Source organism: Gossypium hirsutum, chromosome A04 (assembly GCF_007990345.1).
Source record: "Gossypium hirsutum isolate 1008001.06 chromosome A04, Gossypium_hirsutum_v2.1, whole genome shotgun sequence".
NCBI classification, from domain to species: Eukaryota; Viridiplantae; Streptophyta; class Magnoliopsida; order Malvales; family Malvaceae; genus Gossypium; species Gossypium hirsutum.
In genome coordinates, this window is record NC_053427.1 from 12,626,642 (window position 1) to 12,637,328 (window position 10,687).

General features: G+C 27.0%; 1 non-coding gene and 1 pseudogene across 1 annotated transcript; one reads left to right on the forward strand and one right to left on the reverse strand.

The window, feature by feature from the left end:
* Nucleotides 1-866: 866 nt before the first annotated feature.
* Nucleotides 867-1,609, forward strand: LOC121227961 (17.3 kDa class I heat shock protein-like; annotated as a pseudogene).
* Nucleotides 1,610-8,375: 6,766 nt separating this feature from the next.
* TRNAN-GUU (transfer RNA asparagine (anticodon GUU)) lies at nucleotides 8,376-8,449 on the reverse strand. Its single transcript has one exon. It is a non-coding gene; the product is annotated as a tRNA-Asn (tRNA).
* Between the last annotated feature and the right edge of the window lie 2,238 nt (nucleotides 8,450-10,687).

Here is a 10,687-nt window from a genome sequence, read left to right on the forward strand (position 1 = left end):
CTAACATTAATTACTCAAATTTATAAAAAAAAATTACCTTTTTTTTCCTTTTTTTTCCTTCCCTCTTCTTCTCCTTCTCTTTTTCTTTTTTCTTCTCTCAAGTGCCGGCATCTTTCTCCTCCTCCTCCTCCTCCTTCTTCTTCTTCTCTTCTTTCCTTCTTCTCCTTCTTTTCTTTTTCTTCTTCTCCTTCTTTGTTCTCAAAATGAGCCTTGGAGACCATATATTATGGTCCCCAAACAAAAGAACAAAACCCCTCTGCATGAGGGGTCAGTACCTGGGTGCCGCCTCTACTAGAGGCACAACCGGTGTCGCCTCTGGCACCCACATCACCTATTTTTTTATTTTTTTCGTTTTCAATTTTTTTTTACTGTTCATTGTCAGAAATCAGGGTGGTGCCGCGTCTCACAATGGCGTGACCACTCTAAACATACCATTTCCGTAATTATTTTTTATGTTGTATTATTTTGAATTTTTTTTTGTACTTCTTTAATAAAAAAACCCTTAATATCTCATTTGAAAAATAAATTATATTTCAATTTATAAAAAAATTATTTCTAGAATATTCCACATGTCATCCTAGCAGTAACCCATGTGGCATTAAATTAGATCATTCAGCTTAGTATTGAGTCTGAAACATTGTAATATAATATAATTAAGTTGTACTTAATAATTAAAATATAGAACATATTTTATTAAAAATTTTATGAAATATGTCCACCATTCATCAACGTTTAAAGCGGCCCATAGAGAATATGAACATTCCCGAATATCCTAGAAAATCAAACTGTTGCTTTCATTGGACAAGCTGGAAAATTCTTGAGAATGCTAGAATCTTCATAAATCCTTATAAAAACTGCATTTCTGGTGTCTTAAGCTACCCAGACAAGCAAAGCAGCAGAAACTCTAAGACAGCTCTCTTACCTCTTCTAGTTTTCCTACTATAATTTTATTTTTCATTCCATTCCCGAATATGTCTCTCATTCCAAGCTTCTTTGGCAACCGTCGCAGCAGTGCCTTTGATCCATTCTCTCTTGATGTTTGGGATCCTTTCAAGGACTTCCCTTTCTCTTCTCCTTCATCACTCTCCACGGGCTCTTCGGAAACTTCGGCTTTTGTCAACACCCGAATCGATTGGAAGGAAACCCCATAATCTCACGTGTTCAAGGCTGATGTTCCGGGGCTTAAGAAAGAAGAAGTGAAAGTTGAGGTTGAAGATGACAGGGTGCTTCAGATAAGCGGGGAGAGGAATGTAGAGAAGGAAGACAAGAAGGACACATGGCATCGGGTGGAACGCAGTAGTGGCAAGTTCATGAGGAGGTTCAGACTGCCGGAGAATGCCAAGATGGATCAGATAAAGGCTTCCATGGAAAATGGAGTGCTTACTGTTACTATTCCCAAACTTGAAGTCAAAAAGCCCGATGTGAAGTCCATTGAAATTTCCGGATAAAGATGTTTGTAACTTGTGGGTGAATGCCTGTTTCCTTTGCTTTGAGATAGTGTCTTGTGCCTATTGTCAAGTGTGTGGGATAAAAAAAAGCTATGGGTACTATGACTTTATGTTGTTGATGAAGTTTGTGTTTTTATGTTGTTAATAAATGAGTTTATCCTCCTGCTTTTGTTGTCTACTTTCTGCAGATGGTTGAATGAACTTGAAACACTAATGGTTTAACATTACTTATTTAGCACGACAATAATAACACCTTGGGTGAAAAATTCCATCTTTTGTTTCAACTTAATCGCCATTCTTCATCTAGGATAAACCCCTTTTTTTGGCCTGCCTTCTTTCTATATGCCGGTAGTAAGCCTTGTATTCAACTTTTAGTCATGGTTTCAGCTACAATGGTTCCAAATCCCTCTATTTCTACTGTGATTTGTGCCATTACTTCCTTCTAAGGTGTACATTTTTAAAAATAAGAAGCTTATTTGCAGCAATTCGTTGAAAGTTTCAGGCAATTATGAAAGTCACCTGAGAAACCATAAAGGCAGTCTGCAGTTAATCAGCCCTTTAGCTATTCCCCTTGAGCCTGTACTGGTTAATGTAACCAAAACCTTTCTCTGTTTATTGAATCTTATGGAAATGAGCAGAGTGGCAAGACTAGAGGTACTTTCCATGATGGTTGGGAAGCTCCAGTTCAAGTTCAATGTCTTCTATCTGGGCCAATCACGTTGGGGACGGGGCCTTGGCTTTGCAGCTGATTTCTCAACGTGATAATGTATCTTGAAATGTAGTAACATTAGTGAATAGTTAAACTTTCAAACTTTTATCCAACTTTAGCTTTTCTCGAATTAAAATTTTAATAACATTAAAACATAAATTTTTTTAATAATTTTTTATAATTAACGTATTTTTTTAATACTATCCAAATTATTTTTCACCTTAAGACTTCAATTAGACCTTGAAAAATAAAAAAAAGGGAAAGATTGCATGTTACTAGTTTTAATTTAATAAGATAAATACAAAATTTAAGGTTTAAAATTATTTATTTTGATGTAATAGTTAAAATTATTTTGATTCACATAATTCTCATTTTAAAATTTGTCACTATAATTATTTTGATTCACATAGTTTTCATTTTAAAATTTGTCACTATAGTTACCACTATATATATACACAATATTAAGATATATATAATTTCTAAATAATAATATTTTTGTTTGTTACAGATTATATTTTAGTCATTTATGTTTGAAATATTACGTTTTAATCGCTTATGTTATCGTTTTGTTATAAAGTGGTTACTTTACCGTTAAATTTCGTTACCTACCTAACGGTAATGTTACGTGACAGTCCAAATAGATTTTAAATGCCTATTTAGATGTTCAGCTGTTGAGATAAATATAGGTTTTTAATTAAATAAATTTAATTTGAATTGTCATGTAAGATATCTAAGTTGACATTTAAAATTCATTTAGACTGTCACATAGGACTACCATTAGGGAGGTAACGGAACTTAACGGTAGAGTGACCACTTCATAAAGGTGATTAAAGCGTAACATTTCAAACATAAATGATTAAAATGTAATTTGAGGTAAATAAAAATGATTATTTTTGTAGTTTGCCCATAATAATATATTCATTATAATTTTTAATAATTATATTTTTAATTTCTAAATAATACAATTAATATGTACATTACACGGGATAGGAAAGTAACTTGCATTAATTTCTTTAATATATTCCTTGCATATCATTAACTCAAAAATTATAAATTTAAAATTAATTCAACTAATAATATTTAATAGTGGTATAAATTAGTTTAAGAAAGAATCTCGAGATTTTTTTAAACAAACACACTAAAATGAAAAAAGGAAACAAAGGTTTGTCTTATAGTTTTTGAAAATGGGTAAATAGCAATGAGGACCCTCCAGTATTTTTAACTATTGCAGAGCTTCTTTTTTATTTCTGTAAAATTCCCGGATCAGTCCCCATATTTTACATATTCATGAAATGACAAAAGGATTTTAATACAATTGCATATTTGATAACTCATCCTTTGTTTATTTAAAAAAAATGGTCTTTTTATGTAATTTAACCGCTTTTATCTTATTTCTCTTTATTTCACAAACAATCCTCAGTTTTTTAACTTTTTTTTTATGAAATTGCATATTCACCTTTAAGATTTAATGTGCACATTATAAAGTAATTTCTTATTACATGTGCATCTGTATAAACAAATTCAAGCTGCTATTCTAATTATGCATGCTTTATAATTTTATGTGTTTAAAATTATTTAATGATTATATATAGTCTAATTTAATTGTAATTCCATATTCATTTTAAAGAATTTCATTTTAAAGAATTTAATATGTTTTTAATTAAACTATGAAATAATTTAAAAAAAAAGCCGCCCTAACTATATGACAAGAGTGAATTTTAACAAGCTATTAAAAAATATTTTTTTTATTTTTTAATAAATTATAAGAGGAGGGCAAAACCTTAACAACAACGCTCAAATATCATACTTAGGGCTAATTTGGATGGGCGGTGTGTTTACCTCCGGTGAGGTTAAAAACAGCGGTGACGGTGAGATTAGTTACTGTACGGTGAGATTGGGTACTGTAGCGGTGAGATTAAAAACAATGGTGGAGTGTGTGTTTGGATTCAAACGTAGCTGTAGCGGTGAGGTAAGAATAAAAAATGACTATTAAGGACATTAGATTAGAATTGATATATAATAGAAGTTTTTTTAAATTATTTTACTTTTTAAAATTATTAAAATATATGAATTTATAAATTAATTTAATAAAATATTAAAATGTATCTTCCAATATTTTAATGAATTATATAATTAATTTAAATTATTTATTAGATAAAATGATAATTATTTTTAATTTTTTATATTAAATATTTTTTATAACAATGATAAATATTATTTTCACAAATAGTAACATTATACTTGGATCAAATTTTGAAGTATCTAAAATGATAATTTTTAATTAAAAAAATATAATAACATAAGACATAACAAGTTTCATTATTACTAGAAATTAGGTTTTTAATTATATATTTATTCATATAAAATTATTTATTTTATTGTCAAATTTTAAAAAAGAAAATGATAATCTAATCGTATAAAAAAATAGGAAAGAGCGTTGATTAAAAGAAAAGAAAAGGAAAGGGTAATAATGAAAATTGAATTGTTAAACGCAGTTTTAAATCTCCACTAGCCCTTAAAGTAGCAGTGGGAAAAATGAACTGCGTTGTGATGAGATTTTTGCACCATTGTTATCCAAACAACGGGGAGAGCTGTGATTGCATGATTAACCGAGCAAATCTCACCGGAACGCAGGTGCGGTGGAATCCAAAGGCAGCCTTAAGATGATGAATACCCTATGCATCAGACGAATATAAGGAATTCATATTTTCCAATTTTTTGTACACAATAGTATTATAATTGTATATGTCTAACTATATAATTACTTATTTATATTAAGCTTTCTAAGCACATACTATAAATGCCCCTTTATTTAAAGGTTTTTTTTTTCATCTATTCCTATTAGTCCAACATTTTAGTATTAAGCTTTGATGTTACGTAGCACAATGATTGTAATAGATTCATTTTTATAAATTTTAATATGACTACCTTTATTAAATTCATTTTCATTTTTTTCATAAATATACCATTTCAGTTTGTCTATGTTCAATCGATACTATAATTCTTTTACAAAGAATAATTACAACTTCAACGAAGAAATGTGGTATCAATTAAAGAAAAATTAAGGCTGAAATATTAAATAAGTCATCTAAAAATAATTTTAGGGGACTTAATTAAGTATATAGTCGAAAAGTGTACTTAATTGAGCCTTTTGAATCATGATTTGTACCTAATTAAGCTTATTGTATTCATTTTTCTATTGAAGACTTAAGTGAATATGTGACAAGTTAATGTGATAGGTGATATAAAAAAATGATAATGTGACAGTTGATATAACAAGTTGACGTGAAAATAATTGGCGTGGAAAAATGATTATGCGAATGGCTTAAACAATTATTTAAGTAAAAAAAAGATAGAGCACTTAAAACTTTAATGATGTACTATATGTTTAGAATAAAACAAAGATTTTAATTACAAAAAAATTTAACACTGGTGACATATCCAGACGTCACAAAAGGCTACTCGTCTGTGAAAAAGATAACCACTGTACAGGACATCAGCGAAAATTCACTTTCTGCTATGTTTATCTTTACTTTACCTTCTTCTAGAAAGCATCACTAAAATATGATTTTCTGTCACAGTTACTAAAACGCCACTAAATGTTATATTTTCATCACAGAAAGCTCAATTGCTTGTAGTGATCCCATTTGAAACATTGTTGAAGAAATATATCCAAACCAAGAAATCAATTTCAGGAGTCTCCTTTTCCTAGAGGACAGAGCTATTTTATCACCAGAAAATAAAGCTTTTGATAGAGTAAATCATTTCATTTTGTCTCAAATTTGGAGAAGTTAAAAAAATATATTAGTGTTGATAGATTCTCTCCGGTGTCTAGTAATATTAAAGAACAATAACTTTTATACCCTCCAAGATTCTTGAATTCACTAAAATTGAATTGTGTACCTAATCATGAGATTGATTTGAAAGTTAGTGTACCCCTTATTCTATCGAGAAACCTTAGAGCTTGGGTTTGTGTAATGGAACTAGATTGATCGTAGTTGAAGTAGAAACCATAACCGGTAACAATATTAGACATAAAATTTTTATTCCTCGGATGGAAATCTGTCCTTCAGACTCAAAATGGCCATTTAGCTTCACAAGACGAACAATTTCTAATTAAAATTTGTTTTGCGATGACCATCAACAGAAGCTAGTTTTTCAGTTTACAAAGGTTGATGGAACTTGGAAGCTCAAATTTCATATAACAAGGATTTGGGATGCTATAAATGTAAAAGAGGGTGATAAATTCATTGGGATTGGGTTGATCATGTTGGACGAGAGTAAAAGTTGAATTTATTCATTTTCAATACTATCTATAATGCTTCCATAACATATAATATTTTTTTTATGAATACAATTATTCTATGAATATACAAATTAAATGTGGGTCGATATCGTACCACGCAATTAGGGGGCATTGTTTACTTCACACATAATTTCAATGTCTAGGTTAATTGTAATTGATTCTTATAGAATAGTTACAAATTAGTAATTTATTATTTTTAAACCAGTATTTTTTTATATTTTATTTGTTATAATAAATGTCGATAATAATAGTTGAATGATACAAGAGGAGTTTTGGCTACATCTATTTAAGGGTTGAAAAACCCTGTTCTAATCAAAATCAAATAGAAGAAGAATAGTTATATACGGATTCAACTTGTGTTGTATGGCCTGTACCACATGGACTTCGCTCTTGCAACCCCACAGATCCCTTTATTTTGCCACAGTATTTATTTCTTCAACAAATAACAAGATTCGAGTCACATAATCTCTAACACTATTTATTCTTATTTTCATCATTCTTCGATTTCATATAGTATACAATAATTCATTAATCATCCTAATTATTAGGAATAAACAAATTGAAGAGTTCATTACCCCAACCAAAAATAATTTATCTATTGGTGAATTACTCTTAAAAAATAGATCAGGGGCAAAGTCAGAAAAATATTTTAAGAGGTCAAAATTAAATTGTAATTTTTATTATAGTAACGATAGTAAAAATAAAATTTCACCATTTTAATAGCCTCCATCTTTATAATTTTTAAGAGATTGAATCAAATTTTTATCATTTTTAAAGAAGTCAAAGTGTAATTTCACTTTTACTAATTTAAGTTTTTAAAAAAATTAAATAAAAAAAATTCATTTTAAGGGTAGAGTACTATCATCTCCTAATTTCATGACATTCTTGAGTTTATTAAAAATACTTCATGCAAGGTAACAATGTACATCTTACATTTATGATAATAAAAAAATTTTATTTCCAAAATAATTTCCTTATAATATATAAATAAACATCATATTCAAATCGTATTATACAAAAGGGTAAGAAATTTAAATGTTGTGCAATCATGTTTTAAAGTGTGACACGACATTTGGATGGTATTACCTTTCTTGTCATATTCATAGGAAGAAGGTTGTACAAATATTAATTATATATTTTTAGGATTCTTATTACTTATTATTTATTTATGTTTTATATGTAAAATATTTAGTTTATTTTAAGAAATGATTTATATACTTAAAATATTTTTTTCAATGTATAATTATATCAAAATATTTAATTGAATTTGAAAAAAAATTATTACTCATACGAATTTAAAATATATCAATTCTAATATTAAACAATTTTTAAAACTAACTTTAAAAATAGTTTTTAAAAATTGAATTTTTAATTATAAAATTGTTTAAAACGTATATTTTTACTTTAAATTAATAAATTTGAATGTTTAAAAATAATTCAATTGTTTAAAACATATTTTTTTTAATTTTCCAATTCCAAAATCTTTTAATGTTTTAACTTGAATATTCAGAAAAAAAAGTAATTAAATTATTTAAAAAATACTGAAAATTTTAAGATTTAATTTAAATATGTAAATGTGTTATATGATACTTTCCATCATTCCTATTTATATTTAATATTTTTTTACGTTGAAATTAATTTTAAAAGTAGTAATTTAATTATACATAATTTTTAAATTTAAAAAAAATATGCAGTTTTCAGTTTAGCAATTTTGATGTATCTTTTAATATTAAAAAATTTTAATGAATAAATATAATATATTAGATAAATAGAGAGATATATGATATGATTTTTTGCAATGTGAATTTATTTATTCAATAAATTCTAATTATTATTTATTTTCATATATGATAGATCAATTGATAAACATTCAAAACATCGATTTATGAAAGAAAAGAAGAGGGAAAGAAAACGCTAGAGAGAGGGGTCGAACCTCTGACCTTATGGTTAACAGCCATACGCTCTAACCGACTGAGCTACTCCAGCTTTTGTTTGGGAGCTTTCATATATTTTAATTATTCAAATTAAGCTCTATATATTAAAGCTATTCCCATTCAATAAGGAGGCATGATTTGAATTTTGAAGGTTTTTTTTTTGACAATTATCAATTGAAATTTTTTTTTATTCTGATGGATAATTATGTTATTTTATTTTTGCCCAGGTAAAAGAGCTAAGGATTAAAGAGAAAGGGAAGAAAGATATTCATAACTGTTCCAATCACAAGTGCAATTATTTTATTCTCGTCTCATAAAAAAAAGTGATTTTGAATTTAAATTAAATGAGTATAATTAGATATGCTTATGGGTCGGGTTTGGTTCGGGTTCAAGTCAAGCAATATTAATATACTTTATGTTTTTATAAATTTGGCTGATTCGAAATATGGGCTTAATAATTTACTCAAACCTATTCATATTTGCAAAACATTAAGTCAACCCTATTGTAGGCTCACTTATATTACTTTTTATTTTTTAAAAAATATTATTTTATTTTATTTTAACATTTAATAATTTTATATATTTTTTATTTATTAGAATTTTTTATAGTCATCTTAACATTATTTTATTTAATGTTATCTTAATATTATTTTAATGTTTATATTAGAGTAGTATTATATATTTAGTATAGTTTTATTTTTTTAATGTGTTCTAAATTACATAATATATAAAAATAGCATAATGGGTCTTGAATGTTCAAACCCGAGCCTGGCCTATATTTTAAACAAGCCTAATTTTTTTACCCAAACTCATTTTTCAAATATAATATTTTTATTCAAACCTCCCATATTTCAAGCGAACTTTTAAACCTGGACAAATAAACCGGTCCATGAATAGGTCTAAGTATAACACATTATGCAAAATATGAGATAAATTAAGAAATTATATGAAAATATATGTAATAATTAAAACTTGACGTAATAGTATTAATATAAAAATGTGTTAAAATTTTACAAAAAATAAATCATTAGCATTTGAAAGTTTATAGAAAATCACATCATTTTAATAAAAATATAATTAGATTAATATTATTAAAAATGATGTAAAATATCAGATGAATTTAAACGGAACGTAACATAAATACGCCATATTAAATATATATTATTTTATAGAAATTTTGGCTATTTTTTTTAGCGTTTCATATTTTTCATTATTTGTAATTATAATGAGTTCTAAATTGTTAAGCCTAATTAATTATATTCAAATAATTTTAAATTGAGTAAATTATACAAATGGCTGTCTCATTATACTCACGTTTTTGGTCACCTAATTTTAAAAAATTTTAATCTAGGCACTAACGTTTGAATTCGTTCCTATTTTGGTCACCTGTCATTAAATTGATAACAAAAAGCCTTTTTTAATTGGCATAATAACACATTTAGTCCGCAATACTTAGTTATTCTATTAGGTTGATCCTAATTCTAAACAATTCAATAAATTTTATCCTTTACATTTACAACTTCTATCAATTTTATCCTCAAACTTCCTAACCAAAGCTTTCAGCTTGTATAAGAGAAGCATTGCACATCTATTCATTGATAACTAAAGTTTTTTTTTTCTTTTTGGGTTTTACAAATTAATAGAAGTGGAATGCCTCTATTTTAAAAGTTGAAAGCTTTGGTTAAGAAGTTTAAGGATCAAATTGATAGAATTTTTAAATATGAATGGTTAAATTTATTGAACTATTTAAAATTAGGATCAAACTGATAGAATAAGTATTGAGGACTAAATGTGGTATTATACCAGTTAGAAAAAAACTTTTCGTTATCAATTTAGCAATAGATGACCAAAATAGGAATGAATTTAAACATTAGTATCTAAATTAAAAATTTTAAAGTTGGGCGATCATTTGTATAATTTACTCTTCTAAATTTGATATCATACATTATCTTATCAAGAGAGCTATTAAATATTTCACTTATTAGTTTGCATACTGGTGCATTGCACGGATTAATTGCATATGCTAATTAAAAATAAATGCTAATATAGAATAATTTAAATATTTTTATTTAATTTTTAGAAAATGAGATGCATAATTGTAATGAAATATATTTTTAGATTTCCTTAATGGATTAGTATTTGCTACACTGGCACTGTATTTCTTTTATTTACGAGCCGCCTTGAAAATTTTAAAGTTAAGAATTTTTTTAGATCAATAAAATAGTGAGCACCGAAACTGTGAATTAAAAAGATGGAAGTTGAAAAGTGCATTTCAACCCAAACCTTAATT